This window comes from Marmota flaviventris, chromosome 12, assembly GCF_047511675.1.
Source record: "Marmota flaviventris isolate mMarFla1 chromosome 12, mMarFla1.hap1, whole genome shotgun sequence".
Taxonomy (NCBI): domain Eukaryota; kingdom Metazoa; phylum Chordata; class Mammalia; order Rodentia; family Sciuridae; genus Marmota; species Marmota flaviventris.
The window spans coordinates 21,803,934-21,819,607 of record NC_092509.1 but is presented as its reverse complement, the minus strand read 5'-3'; the positions used below and the strand labels follow the sequence as shown (position 1 = coordinate 21,819,607).

At 39.5% G+C, this 15,674-nt stretch overlaps 1 long non-coding RNA gene across 1 annotated transcript; it reads right to left on the bottom strand.

Annotated features, from left to right (window-relative positions):
* Positions 1-11,871: 11,871 nt before the first annotated feature.
* LOC139707819 (uncharacterized) lies at positions 11,872-15,559 on the bottom strand. The gene is made up of 2 exons (XR_011709241.1): positions 15,457-15,559; positions 11,872-12,931 (listed from the first exon to the last, which is right to left on the bottom strand). It is a non-coding gene; the product is annotated as an uncharacterized lncRNA (long non-coding RNA).
* Positions 15,560-15,674: the final 115 nt, after the last annotated feature.

The window sequence follows — 15,674 nt, the reverse complement described above, 5'->3', positions numbered from 1 at the left end:
TCTATAGTTAGGTGCTAGAGCAAGTGGAAGTTTTTCAAAGGGCAAATGGATGTAGAACATGCTTATGCAGTGCTTATCAGACTTTCTGGGAATCAGGACACCTGGATGACCAGCTCTGCCACTATGCACAAGCCCCACCCACTGCCATCTGGTCTCTGTACAAAGCACCCTGTAGAGCTGCTACTAATAACATACTTGCAAATGATTTCTACTATGCATATTATTTTCTATTTGCAATTATATTATGAGGCTGGGTGCTAATTTCATTTTCCTTTATACAGGAATTCAATAAAAATTGTGATCCTTACAAGTCACTGGAAATGGTCTTTTTGATATTTAGTTTCTTTCTGGAAGCTATCTTTTTCTTTAAGTCTCAGGAATATTGTGAACTCTTTCTTTTGTTCATATGTATGGTTTCTTAATCATTTAGGGGTCATTGACCTTTAATATAATGGATTTTCTTTCTGTAAAATGCATATACACACTATATTTTACATATAGTTCTGTGAGTTCATAGGCCATTTAGAGGCAATATAATTATTCCCAGGTTAGAAACCCCTGTGTTTATCATAGCATGCCTACTATGAACTAGACAGTGAGGGGGAAATCTGAATAATGTAGAGTTCTACCCCTGAGAAGTACAAAATGTAGAAAGAGTACAAAGCAGTAAACAATTACAATCTAGGATGACAAGTGCTAAGAGAAGGATAATAGAGGGTATTATGGGAACCCAGAATAGAAGAATCTTACTCAGATAGGAAAATTAAGGAACTATCACTGCAAGGTGAGACATCAACACTGAGCCGTCAAGCAAGTAGGACAAGCAGGGCCAAACAGGAAGTTAGGGTATGTGTATGAAAGTTCCAGACAGAGAGAAAAGCATGTCCAGAAGGGAATCAGCATGGTGAGTCCCTGGAACACAAGAATGTTTGCTGTAGTTGTGCTAGTAGCTTGTCTGTTGGCTCTCAGCTCTATTCCTGCTTCTCTTTGCATTGCAGCAAGCTGAAAACCAGCAAGTCACATTTACCAGATCCAGCTTATGGCTGGATTCTGCCAATGGAAATCATGTGTGGAAGACTGTAGACAGGAGGAAGGGAGAAGCCATAGTCCCTCACTTTGGTAGTATTTCCACTTGTGGTGACCGCAGCGGCCAGTGAGCAGGGGCTACTTGGTTCCACAGGCAGCTGTGGCAGTGGTCACATCAACAGTTTCAGTGACAGAGGCAGTAATGGAGTAGTGTATGCTTTTGAATTCATTAATTTCAGCAGCAAATGGTCAATGGGTGACACCATTGTCAAGTGTTCATGCAGTTCTGAGTCACTGGGCAAACTTATCTTTTTTGTCCCTCCAGCTATTTTTTAACAGTTTTGTTTGTGTGTGTGTGTGTGTGGGGGGGTGCTGGGGATTGAACCCAGGGCCTTGTGCATGCCAGCTGAGCTATATCCCTAGCCCCTATGTTTTAACAGTTCTGAAACCAATTCCCTATATTATATTGCCTCTGCTTAAATTGCCTAGAGTAGCTTCTTATCAAGTAGCTTTGTATTTTACAATAATATAGCAACTGAAATTAGAAAACAAGATGAGAGGTAAAAGAGAGTTGTGGGGAGAAATTTGGTTCAATAGATCCTGCAAGCTCATGTCAGCAAATGATCAGGCATTTGGACTTGTCTAAGAGTAATGGAGACTCATGGAATACTTTAAAGATGTAGTATGATCAATTTTGATTTTAATAAAGATCACTTGGACTATAACAGGGTTGAGTCTGAACTGAATGAAGGCCAGGTATCCAATTAGGAAGCTGTTGTCATACCTTAGGAAAGACTTTAGTGGTTTATACTAGAATAATGACAGTGAGGTTGAAGAGAAGGGACTGGAAAGATTTTTATGAGATGGAATAGTTAGACCTTAATGGGGTACTGTGACATATTTAAAAATACTATAAATTCATTGATACTCTTTCTGCTGAGAGATTTGTTCTACAGCTTCTCCTGAATTTGAGTATGCTCTGTAGATCACTGGCAAATATGGCAGAAGTGACCCTATACCAGTTTCTGGACCCAGGCCTTACCTAAGAGACGGGCATCTTCCATTTTTTATTTCTTGGAATGTGTGCTCTTGAAACACAATCACCATATTTTGAGAAGTGCCAGCCAAATGGAAGAAAGGCCATACATAGGCAGTTGCTCTAGTTGACAGTCCCAGCTTAATTCCTAACTGACAGACAGTGTCAATGATCAGCAATGTTAGGTGTGCCATCTTGGATGTCAAATCCAGTGGAGCCTCCAAAGAACTGTATATAGCCCCAGTCAGACCAAAACTGCATGATAGGTCCAAGCAATTTCCACCTAGCTGGCCAATCTGACCCACAAATCTAAGAGATGATAATACATTGTGTCTTAAGCCACCACTCTTTTTTTAAGCCTCTAAATTTGGGGGCATTTTGTCATACAACAATGGAAAACCAAAATAGACATAGGAGAAGGCAGCATCAAGGATGGTATCTAGAATTTTGGCTTTGGCAGAGATTGAAATTAATCAGTTACTGCTGAGATGGAGACGAGGAGCATATATATGAACAGTTTTGGGGAGAATGGGTATGGACAAATGATGCATCATAGTAGGAAATACATATTTTGGAACTTCATTAAAATTTTTCTCTAGTGTAATGTGAGTTTTCTCTATGGCATTAGCAATCTGGTTTTAAACAGATTTGTATTTTATAAATCCCTATCTCTAATACCTCTTAAAATAGTACTATATCCTCTGGGGCTGGAGTTGTGGCTCAGTGGTAGAGTGCTCACCTAATGTGTGCAAGGTCCTGGGTTCAATCCTCAGCACCACATAAAAATAAATAAATAAAATAAAGGCATCGTGTCCAACTACAACTAAAAAATAAAATAAAATAAAAAAAGTACTGTATCTTCTTTAAAAAAAAAAAAAAAGAAGCTACCCTTCTCAAAAGTATCAGGAGGAACTGGTACGAACTCTACCACATTTAGCCCCTGTTAATGTAGGGCTCAACTTCCAGGTCTCTAATTCATTCATCAAGTATTTACGTATCCTCTACCAAATGCTCAGCATTTTCTGAGAGTCATGGGCATAAATGTGAGGGATGATGATATCTCTGCCTTTATGGTGTTTTTACATTCTAACTGGCAGGCAAAAGACAAGTGAAAAAAATAATTATCAATTTGAAAAAGCAAATAGATAAATAAGTAGGATACTAACAAAGTGGTTGAGGGAAGTGGAAAGAGCTGGCTGTGGGAAGAGGAACAGGGTTGGTAGCCATGGGACCAACCAGAGTACAAAGGCCCTTGGACTGTTAAAAGTTTGGTCAGAAAATTTTTAACCACCCAAGGAACTGAAAGACTTGTGTGCTTATAGATTCATGATTAAGAAACACATGCATACAATACAAAGTTGGAGAGAGATACAGAGTAAATAATCCTGTGCAGGCCACATTGAGGAATTTGTGTTTTTATTCTAAATAAAAACAACTTGCAGAAACCTGGATATAATCTGATTCATGTTTTAAGAAGATAACGGACCAAACTGATAGGGTAAGAAGAGAGGTGGAAAAAACTGACGAGAAACTGTTGTAGTGTCCAGGAGAAAGGAAAGTGGCCTGGACAAAGGCTCACTCTAATTTTCTCTTTCCTTACATTCAATCTCTTTGTAAAGTGCAGATGGAGGCTTAGTAGAAACAGATTGCCAATTATCCTCAAGTGCCCAAATACAAATAAGATTCCCATGTATTTCTGCTTTGTGTAAATATTTGAAATCTTTTTTGAGATTGATGGTGTTTTCTACTTTTCTCTGCAGATCAGTCTACTTCCCCTAAACCTGAGGTTTCACTCTAGCAGGAACTAAGAACATTTGTGGTCTTGCAATCCACTGAACCAATTAGTAACTTTCATGCCACTTCACCATAAATAGTTTGTTGTCTGACAAGTTCCTTGGCAACTGGAATAGGTAGGAATGGAAGATACAAGAAGAGGTACAAGACTTTTTAGGGACTCTGCTAAAGATTAGTCCACTTTTTAATTTTACTTTTTGTTGTTCAGCTGGGCCATAGGACCTGGACTGCCAACAAAACTAAAGTTTAGTGTAAGGCATCCTTGTTTGCCCTAAATCCAGTTCTCTTATCTTGGTGCCTTTAAATTTCTCAATAACTATGTCTGAATATTCATGAATAACCTTCAATTAAGCAAGGTACCACAATTCAGCTGATATGCTTAAAAAAAAGTCTTTTTAACATTCAGAGGATGATGGCAAAATGTGAAGAAGGCTCTTTAGTGTTACTGGTAGTTTTAAAAAATGGATATTTCATATAATTTCAAAAGTGATGACACATGCCTGTAATTTCAGCTACTTGAAAGGTTAAGGAAGGAGGACCGTGAGTTAGAGGCTAGTTTTAGCAACTTCGTGAGAAATTTTCTCAAAATAAAAAGTGGTTGGGGGTATAGCTTAGTGTTAGAGCACTTGCCTAGAATGCAGGAGGCTCTGGGTTCAATTTCTAGCACCCTTCCCTGTCCCATAGAATAATATAGGTATCATGACTTCTGATAACTTGAAGCTACCAGTATCTTCCTAAGGCATCATCTATTTAGTCAATTGAAAATTGTTTCACCAATTGTTACATAACCAGATTTAGTAGTCTTGTAGGATTTGAACTTGGCATTTGTCTTAAGAAATTTAATTTTGTCACAAATATATAAAAATCCACTTAAGGTTGTATGTAAATTTAAGTGACTTTCTTATTTCCCATCCCTCTACAAGGTCCATTGGCCAATATAACATCCTTCTATGGGGTGAAGAATATAAAAAATGGTTATATTCTTTCTTCAATCAGAATTATTTAAGTGTGATGAATGAAGTTCTACTAAGATTTGCCTTGAATAGCTCTTATCCAGCTATATTTAAAAGTAAATTTTGAAGGCAATACCAATTTTTTACTGGCTGCTGGGTATGCAGACCTATCACATGATGAAAACACTGATTTTTCCAACTGTCAATGCGTGTAGGAAAATCACTGTCTAGAAGGCCTCTGCAGAGTCTGCTTCTGAGTTGAAAACATCTGTTACTAACTGTCTCCTCACCAAAGCTGGAAATTTCAATAATTATTCTAGAAAAAGGGGTGTGGGGAGAGATGAGGAAGGCAAAAAGGGAAGTGTTTCTTCTGTGCTCATGGCTTAAACCATTTTGTGTACTGGTCAGTTGCCATTTTTATAGCTGATTTAAATTATAGTTTCCAGTTGGTGAATATCTGCTTCCAAGTCAAATCTGACCTTCCAGTTTATTTATGCTAAGTGTGACTTTTTAAAAAAAGCCTTTCCCTGCTCCTCCCAACCTTCCTAAGTTACCCATTTGGGCATGCACTATTACAGATAAAACTGAGATGAGTCAAATTTAACAAAGTTGACTTGAGCAAGAAATAGGGCAGGACTCTGTATCAAATATGGTTCTGAATGCCCTTACGTATAAGGTACTGAGTTGTATCTATAACCAGAAAACCAGAAAATGATGCACAAAGATTACCTGATTGGTTCGGTTTGTTGTTTGTCTTATTGGGGCATATAATTTGACAGTCTTCAACCTGAGATTGACTGAAGCTCATTTCCTTGGTTAGCAGGGTACATTCTTAAGTTAAAGATTACAACAACCTATTCTTAGGTTAAAGGTTTATTAAGGAAGATAGTAGTAGGCTATTAAATATGGAGGATACTTTGGATCAAATCTTATTGCTCAAGTAGAGAGCTAGGTTTAGGTTAAATTTATTTCAATTTACAATTCTCCCACCTCTCTGTGGTCATCATCTTATCCTTGAGAGATTGACAAAAATGATGGGCATGGGCCATAACACCAGTTTCTTCAATCATCATAATCAATCTGTTTGATTTCAGTATTGTGTCCATAACTTTACAGTAGTAGATGACTCATATGTCTTATATTATTATTCTAACTATAATGAGATCAATGTGAAAACAACAGCTATGTATGGGCATTTAACACTTTAGGTGAGCACAAAGAGTGCCAAGAAACTGCAAGAGAAGTCTCCATCAATCAACTGATCAATAGCAAACAATTAAAAATTCAAGTATCTGTGGCCCACTGATTAGAGTTTTTGAAGTATGATGGAAATTGAGAAACAGAGTGTTATGGTTTGTATATGAGGTATCCCCCCAAAGCTCCTGTTTCTGCAGGAATATTCAGAAGAGAGATGATAAGATTGTGAGAGCTGTAACCTAATCAGTCCATCCTAGTTTGAATGGACTGACTAGTGGTACTACAGAAGGGTGGTATATGGCTGGAGGAAGGGGTCATGGGGCATGCCCCATAAGGGGGCATGTTCCTTGTGGTCCTTTCCCACACCCTCCTCCTTCCTGACTCCACTATGAGAAGCTTTCCTTTGCTGGGCCCTCCCCACGTGAGGCACTGCCTCACCTTGGAACCAGAGCAATGGAATTGGCTGTCTATGGATTGAGACCTCTGAAACTATGAGCCCCAAATAAAATTTCCCTCCTCTAACTTGTTCTTATCAAGTATTTTGGTAAGACTGACACAAAAGCTGGCTAAAACAGAAATTGGTACTGAGAATGAGGTTATTTCTTTGACTAACTTGAACATATAGGTTTGGAAGCATTTGAAGCTGGTCTGTAGGAGAAATTTTGAAAAGTTAAGAAAGGGCTGGGGTTGTGGCTCAACGGTAGAGTGCTTGCCTAGCATGTGTGAGGCCCTGGGTTCGATCCTCAGCACCACATTAAAATAAATTTTAAAAAAAGGTATTATGTCTAACCAATAAATAAATAAATCTTTAGGGAAAAAAAGTAAGAGATGCAAGCTGTAAAATTCTAAAAATTTTAGAATGTTGTAAGCAGAACTTAACAGACAATTTTGGTGGGAGCTCAGAAGAATACTACTGATAGGAATGCAGACCATGCTCATGAGGTTTCAAAGAAAAATGAGGATTCTATTGGGAATTGAACTAAAAGACACTTATGTTGTATTGTCGCAAAGAACTTGACTACATTTTTGCCTATGTCTTGAGACTTTGTATGAGGCTGAATTTAAAGATGACGGACTAATCTGGTGGAGAAAATTTCAAGGTAGCACAACATTCAGTCGGCATGGATATTGTTGGCAGCTTTGAGCCGGGTTTACTTTGAGACTCGAGCAGAAAACAGGGCAAAATTTTTTTCTTGTTATTTTTAGATACATATGACAATAGAGTGCATTTAAAAAATTTTTTTTTTAGTTGTTGATGGACCTTTATTTTATTTATTTGTATGTGGTGCTGAGAATTGAACCCAGTGCCTCATGCATGCTAGGCAAGTGCACTACCACTGAGCTACAACCCCAGCCCCAAGTGCATTTAGATATATTATACATACATGGAGTATAACTTATTTTAATTAGGATCCCATTTTTGTGCTTGTAGATGATGTGAAGTTTCACGGTGGTGTATTCATATATGAACATAGGAAAGTTATGTCAGATTCATTCTACCATCTTTCCTATTCTATCCCCCTCTCTTCCCTTCATTCCTCTGGGTCTAATCCAATGAATTTCTATTTTTCCCTCCCCCACCCTTATTGTGTGTCAGCATCCGCATATCAGAGAGAACATTTGACATTTGGGTTTTGGGTATTAGCTTATTTCACAGCATAATAGTCTCCAGATCCATCCACTTGCCAGCAAATGTCACGAAGTCATTCTTTTTTAGGCTGAGTAGTATTCCATTGTGCATATATTCCTTTTCTTTATCCATTTATATGCTGATGGGCACCTAGGTTGGTTTTATAGCTTAGCTATTGTGAATTGAGCTGCTATATAAACATTGATGTGGTCACATCACTATAGTATGCTGCTTTTAAGTCTTTTGGGTATATACCAAGGAGTGGGATAACTGTGTCAAATAATGGTTCCATTCCAAATTTTCTAAGGAATCTCCATATTGTTTTCCAGAGTAGTTGCAACAATTTTCAGTCCCTCCAGCAATATATGAGAGTACTCCCCACCCCCCACATCCTCATCAACATTTATTGTTACTTGTATTCTGATAATTGGCCATTTGGACTGGAGTGAGATGGAATCTTGGTATAATTTTAATTTGCATTTCTCAAATTGCTAGAGATGTTGAACTTTTTTCCATATATTTATTGACCATTCATATTTCTTTTTCTGTGAAGTGCCTGTTCAGTTACTAGGGCTAAAAAATTTAAAAAACTTGCAGTTTGGATGAAAGAATGCATGTAAAGCTGTGGCTGAGGAAGATGTGCTTGTTGAAGAAATTATAGCACCTCAAGAGATTCTAAGTACTTCACACAGAGACAATAGGAAAGAGACCTATCTCAGGAATTTCCAAAAGTACACCCATTGCAGTTTCCATGGTACAGAAAATTCCTTTAGGACAATATCATAGGGGTGCCCTGATTGCATGGGGTACCTAGGAGCTGTTCCATCATTCTGAGTCATGCAGGCACTCAAAGGCCACTACAGCTATGATTCCAGGGAGCCCAGGTAGTGTGTGAGCTGGCAGTAGACCTTGGCATTATCCACCTGGTGCTAAAGTTAAGGAATGCTCAAGTTAAGGGGTCATAGAGGCTTCCACTGAAATTTCAAAGGAAGGCCTTGAAATCCAGGTGAAGTGTCACAAGGTCAAACTCCCTGAAGGATGCCCCTAAGAAAACAGTGTGTTAAACTGTAAAGGTGAAGCCAGATCTAGAATGGAGACCTCAGGAATTAAGAGATGCTAGTAACTTGGACTGTCTGCCGAGGAAAGCTGCTGGGTGCAGAGAGAACCAGGGTAAAAGAGAGGAATGTATGCTACAACTGACAAGACCCAAGGATTGGAGCTGCCCAAGCCCTTGGAAAATAACATCTTGCTGGGAATGGTGGTGCATGCCTGTAATCCCAGCAATTCAGGAGGCTGCAAGGAGAACTGCAAATTTGAGGTCAGCCTAAGCAATTTAGCGAGGCTCTAAGCAACTTAGTGAGGCTCTAAGCAACTTAGTTAGACCCTATCTCAAAAAAAAAAAAAAAAAAAAAGGCTGGGTATATAATCTCCAGTACCAAAACAAAATCAAAAAAACATCTCACAGACAAGTATCCTAAATGCTGTACATGGAGCTACAGGACTTGTTTACCGAGTTGGATTTTGGTGTTGCCTTGGTTCAACCCTTCTTTCTATGCCTCCATCTCTCCCTTTTTGAAATGGAAATGTTTACTCTGTAGCATATGTTGGATACATGTAAGTTATCTTTGATTTGGGCTCACAGTTGAGTTTGTCTTGAGCCTCAGATGAGATTTTGGATTTGGATTTATGACAATGCTGAAATTATTAAGACTGTGAGACTCTTGGAGATGAACTAAATGCATTTTGCATTGTGAGATGGACAAGAGCTTTTTGTGGGTAGGGTTGAATATCATGGTTTGGATGAGGCATCCCTCTAAAGCTCCCATGAGGTGAAATGATTAGATCATGAGAGATGTAACTCAATTAGTCCATCCTAGTTTGAATGGCTGGGTAGTAACTATAGGCAGGTAGGGATGGGTCACTGAGGGCATGCCCTGGAAGAGTGCATGTTCCCTCTCCCCAACCCCTCCTCCCACCCTGTACTTCTTAATTCTGTCATAAGCTGAGAAGCTTTCCTCTCCTGGGCATGATATAAGCAATCATTCATACCTACTTAGGTAGTTTCCAAGTCTCAAATATCGTTTGGAAGCACAAAATACTTCGTGCAGGCATCAACCAGACAGTTTTTCTATACCCAACAACAATCAGGTTATTGACCAGAAAGGTTGCAATACTTCTTTTCACAAGCGTTGAAAAGAAAAAAAAGGTGATATTTATTTTTATTTTTTTGGTACTGGGATTGAACTCAGGGGCACTCAACCACTGAGTCACATCCCCAAGTCCTATTTTGTATTTTATTTAGAGGCAGGTTCTCGCCAAGTTGCTTAGTGCCTCACTTTTGCTGAGGCTGGCTTAAACTCTGAGCCTTCTGCCTCAGCCTCCCTGGCCGCTGGCATTACAGGTGTATGCCACCACGCCCTGCAAAGTAGTAATATTTAAAATTCCAAGGATAACATTCTATTCTTTGGGAGTTTCTTCCTTTCCCATTTCTTGTTTGTAGTATGAAGAGGAACTGGCATTAAGAGATTAGTTTAATGATTTTTTTTTTTTTGGCATGAACCCACGGAATCAACAATCACTCTGGTTTCTTGCAAGATCATAGTTTTGCTACATTAAAGCCATCCAAAGATTACTATTCTGTGGAATTCCCTGTGTGAAAAGGGAAGGGGTTAGAATGGCAGAAAACAGGAGAAAAGGCCTACATGGTGACAAATTTTCTGTATCTTGGGAAAGTTATGTCATATAATGCCACAATTCTCAAAAAAAAAAAAAAAAAAAAAAAAATTCCCTGGTTTTATTTTAAAGGCTGCAACAGGTGTACAGTTGCATGTGTCAGGAGAGATCCTTTTGAGTTGTGAGATGTAGAACCAACATTCAAGGCCTTGAAACTATGGGACAGTGTGAGTAATGACAACTTGGTAGAGTATTTTCCAATGAAGAGCAATCTTTCTCTGATGTCACTTGTAGAAGATGCAGTCTCTAGGTTGCAGATTGCGAAAGATCTGGTTACCATTACTTGGTAGGCCACAAACAACTTCTATTCTTGGATGAAAATACACTCTGGCATTAAAGGCTTACAGCACTTATTTAGGACAGTAGTAGATGTTTGAGGCTTTATTATTTATTTTTTTAAAATATTGTTTAGTTGTAGATGGACATAATACCTTAATTTTTTAAGAAAATTTGTATGTGGTTCCAGGGATCGAACCCAGTACCTTATGCATGTTAGGCAAGCACCATACCATTGAGCCACAACCCCAAGTCCTGAGGCTTTATTAACAAATTGGGTATGGATTTTCCAGTAACTATTTCATAAAAGGGCAATCTACAAGTGGTTATGACTGCTATTAAAGCCAGGGGTAACACCTTTGGCCAAGGCAATACAATTGGCTGACTTTACTAAATTTCAATTTTAAAATATCATTGTGTTCACGTTATGGTTTTGATGAGGTGTCTCCCCAAAGCTCCTGTTTCTGCAGGAATATTCAGAGATGAAATTAAATTGAGAGCTGTTTATCCTAGATTGAATGAACCACCTGGAGTGGGGGGGCAACTACAGGCAGGCAGGGCATGACTGGAGAAGATGGCTCTTTGGGTGCATACACTGGAATGGTGCATGTTCCCCGTGGCCACTTCCCACACCTACCTTGACTTAAGCTGCTTTTCTCCACTGAGCCTTTCCCCCATTATGTGCTGCCTCACTTTGAACCCAGAGCAATGGAGTCAGTTATCTATGGACTGAGATCTCTGAAACCGTGAGCCCCATATAAACTTCTCCTCCTCTAGAGTTGTTCTGGTCCAGTCGTTTTAGTCACAACTGCAAAAAAGCTGACTATAACACTCACTGAGGGTGTCAACTGAATTAAGTCCATCTGTAAATGTTTGAAGGGTCCATTAGGTGGTGGAAGTTTTTGTTGTCTTCCCAAGATTATGGGTTTGACAAACCAAAAATTGATTATAAATAATTTTGGCAATTATAAGACAATTATTCCACCAGTATTTTTTAATCATTTGGACTCAAACCATGTTGATCACTTATATAAGTGATCCTCTGACCAGAAGCAATAAAAGTACAGAGACTCTTAAACTTGCTCCTAGTATCCTCTCAGGAGGAACAAAAGCATTATAAGATGGAGTGTGCTTTTTCATCCAGTTGTCTGTAGCAGTAGAGAGGTTGGGGAGCTTTTGAAGAGATAATTCTAGAACTGCAGAATATTGAATTGCTCCAAACAGAATCCATTTTTTAAAAAATATTTATTTTTAATTATAGGTTGACACAATATCTTTATTTTATTTTTATGTGGTCCTAAGGATTGAATCCAGTGCCTCACGCATGGTAGGCGAGCACTCTACTTCTGAGCCACAACCCCAGCCCTCCAATTTGTTTTTGACATTTTCTGAAGCCTTCAAGAAAGCAGAAATTTCATTGGCAACAGGATGAAGTAAAACTGTACTATTCATGAATTGTTTATGTCAGATAGTGTTACATGTAGTTGCTTGGATATAAATGGAAACCATCCATGTATGCTCAATTAACTACTTCTTAGGTGAAACTTTTATTTACTATTCCATATACAAATTAGCTAACTCATGATTGATTGCTGAGCCAACTGGTAATAGGATGGAACACATACCAATTAATAAACTGGCAGAATCCTTAAGATCTGATTTTCAATAGATGTCACAAATGCGTTAAATCTCTTCTGGACTTGTTTGACACTGCTTCTTATTTTTGCAGAAGAACCAATTGCTACACCAAATAGTACATCATATTCAAACTTGCAAATTGCTACAACTTCAATTTGTGTTATTTCTGTTCTATCCTCTGCAGTTTCTTGGGGGATAAAGTAATTGTGGTGGTGCTCATCTCAGACATGATGCAGGCAGATCACCTTTTGACTTCTGCAGCTGTCAAGTTGGCATGTAGTACATTGGTTAAGAAGCACAAAGATAATCCCAAGGGTTATTTCAGTGAGTCTCCCATGCCATACCAGATCCCTAAAGTCCTTTGCTTTCCTTCTGAAGTCTTCTACTGGACCAATTACAGATCCTTTGGTCCCTGTTCCCTGTAGAAATTGCTGGAAAAATAACTGGAAAGTCATAGTTGTAACAGTCCATTCTCTCCCGACAGGGTTTATGGCTGCCTGGTTTTTCTGGCATTTTAGTTGTGGCAGGAAATGGTCTTTGATATATTTTGAGTCCAGATGCTTCACTGTGATTCTAAGTGAGCTCTGTAATCTGCACTGGTTCTTCCTTCTCTTGCCTGCAGGATTATATAATGGACGAATTAATCTTCTGCAAAAAAAAAAACAAAAACAAAAACAAAAACAAAAAAAACACCTCAGAGACCCAATCTAAAAGTCAACAATTTTTCCTACCTTTCCTTTGTCCCACCTTGAACAAGTTTTGAAAGGGTTATTAATATCTTCCTTCCATTCTGTTTTTGTCATCCATTTCAAGCTTCCCCAGGTCCCAATGTCATATGCATAAGTTGGTAGAGGTCAAGGAGTCTCAGATTTTAAGTTCCTATGAGAATTCTAAAGTTCTGGAAAATTTTTTTGAGGAATTTCTGTTAGATTTGGATTCTCTTATGCTGGCTCTAAGTTCTGTCTCAGAACATGGGGCAGAAGAGATGGCAGGTAACCTTGGTTGGTCAGAAGGCATCACTCTATTTAGCATTGTCTTTTTATCTTCAGAGAAAAAAGGCAACTGGATAAAGGGTTAGTGGAATCAAGAGTATTTAGATAAAGACAGAGAGAAGAGTCAGGGTTTTAGTTCAGTTATTAAAGTACAGACCTCTTTCATCATGCCCTTAGTTTGTTGCTTAAAGCTTAACTCCTTTTTCTTTTTCTTTATTTACCTTTATTTATTTTTATGTAGTGCTGAGGATTGAACCCAGGGCTTCACACATGTGAAGCACGTGCTCCACCACTGAGCCCCAATGCCCAACCCTTAACTTTTTTTTTTTAAAAAAAGAGAGAGAGAGAGAGAGAGAGAGGGAGAAAGAGAGAATTTTTTTTTTAATATTTATTTTTTAGTTATTGGCAGACACGACATCTTTGTTTGTATGTGGTGCTGAGGATCGAACCCGGGCCGCACGCATGCCAGGCGAGCGCGCTACCGCTTGAGCCACATTCCCAGCCCCTTAACTGCTTTTTCAAAAAAAAAAAAGGAAGCAATTTCTGATGCATTAGATTTTCTAGATGTGTCTACACAAGAATTAAAAAATATACCCTATTGTTTTATCAGTTTTTTTTTTTTCTTTTCAGTGCTGGTAATTGAACTCAATGTCTTGTACATGCTAGGCAAGTACTGTCCTGTTTTAGCAGTTTTTTTTGTTTTGTTTTGGTGTTGGGATTGAACTCACTGCACCCAATCACTAAGCCACATCTCCAGCACTATTTTGTATTTTATTTAGAGATAGGGTCTCACTGAGTTGCTTAGCGCCTTCCTTTGCTGAGGCTGGCTTTAAACTCACAATGCTCCTGTCTCAGCCTGCTGAGCTACTGGGATTACAGGTGTGAGCCTAGGTAGCTGGCTTTTAGCAGGATTTAAAAAAAAAAATCTGTTTTTCATATGACTTGTAATTCTCTCCAAATTAAAACCAGTGCCACTGCTTTTCTAAGTTGTTTAAAGTTAGATTAATCCAATATCCCCAAAATGCACATGTTCTGGGCCCATAATTTTAATACATGAATCTAGATGGGAGTCCCAGAAAGTGGAGTTTTACAATTCTTTAATTGTGAAGAACCTATAAATAATTGGAGAAATAAACAAAACCCAAAATAAGCAAATAAACAAAAAACAATCTATCTGAGTCCCTTAACTGGATCTATTCCAGTTAAAAGTGTTAAGTCCAATTTGACTTGAAACCCAATTCATATTTTGTCTGTTAAAAAACAACTGAGGCGTCTTAACTGAATCCAATTCAGGAAAGTGGGGTGGGAAGAAAGTAGGGTGAGGGGAGAAAGAGAAAAGAATAACAAAGTTTGCTCAGATAAACTTGTAGAGCTGAAAACCCGAAATGAGTGGAAGCATGAGATCCAAGAAACTTAACCCAGGGCCTTTAGATGCTTTAAGACATCAGCAGGCCCAAAGTGCGGTTGTGGGTAGTTCGTGCAGAGGCTTGATGCTTCTGGGAAACTAAGTTCTACTTTGGACCCTACTAACTATGCCAATTTGTTAAACAAAAAACCAAGATGAATTAACTTTAAAAGCTTATTTAAACAACAAATACATGGAACTAGGCAGTGCATCAAGCCAATAATGGTTCAGAATGCCCCGCACCTACAACGTGGTGAACTGTATTTATAACCAGAAAAACAGGAAATGTACAAAGATTACTCGAGTAGTGCAATTCAGCACTTGCCTAATTAGGGCGCAATTTGGCAGCCTTCAGCCCGGGACTGGCTGAGGCTCAGTTGCTTGGTTACCAGGGTATACTCTTAAGTTAGGTTACGACCTGTGTGCACATCAAGCTAGGGTGCCGGTCACTCATTTTGGAGGCTACTTGGGGCCAAATTTTCTCCAGCATGGAAACCAGTTTAAGTCAAATTTACTTCCCAGAACCCATAAGAACAGCACGGGGCACGAAGTGCTGTTCTTCTCTGCCATGTGGACAGGAGCAGGCGCCAAGCTGCAGCGTGCGACCGAAGCTGGCAGCCCCCAAGAGGCGGCCCAGATCGGAGTTCCGCACCCACGTGGCCACACACGCACCTAACGGCTCAAGCTCAAAGTCCAAGGGCAGCGGCCTGGCTTTGGCCCTTGGATTTAGCGAGCTCTTGCCCAAGCCGCGGGAGTCATGAAAGTGACAAACGCACCACAGTCAGGGTCCCACTTCTCTCGCGCAACTCAACTCCGGGCCAGCGCGCCGCCGCCCAAACCACGGTGGCAGAGGACGGGCGGGGAACCGGAAGCCAAAATGGCGACATCCCGCCCTCCTCTCGCGACTGGCGAGGAAAGAAGAAGGTTGGGCGAACGACAGGGACGTAGCCAATGAGAGGACGGGGCGCGCGTGACTGGCGGCTCTCGCGGCCTC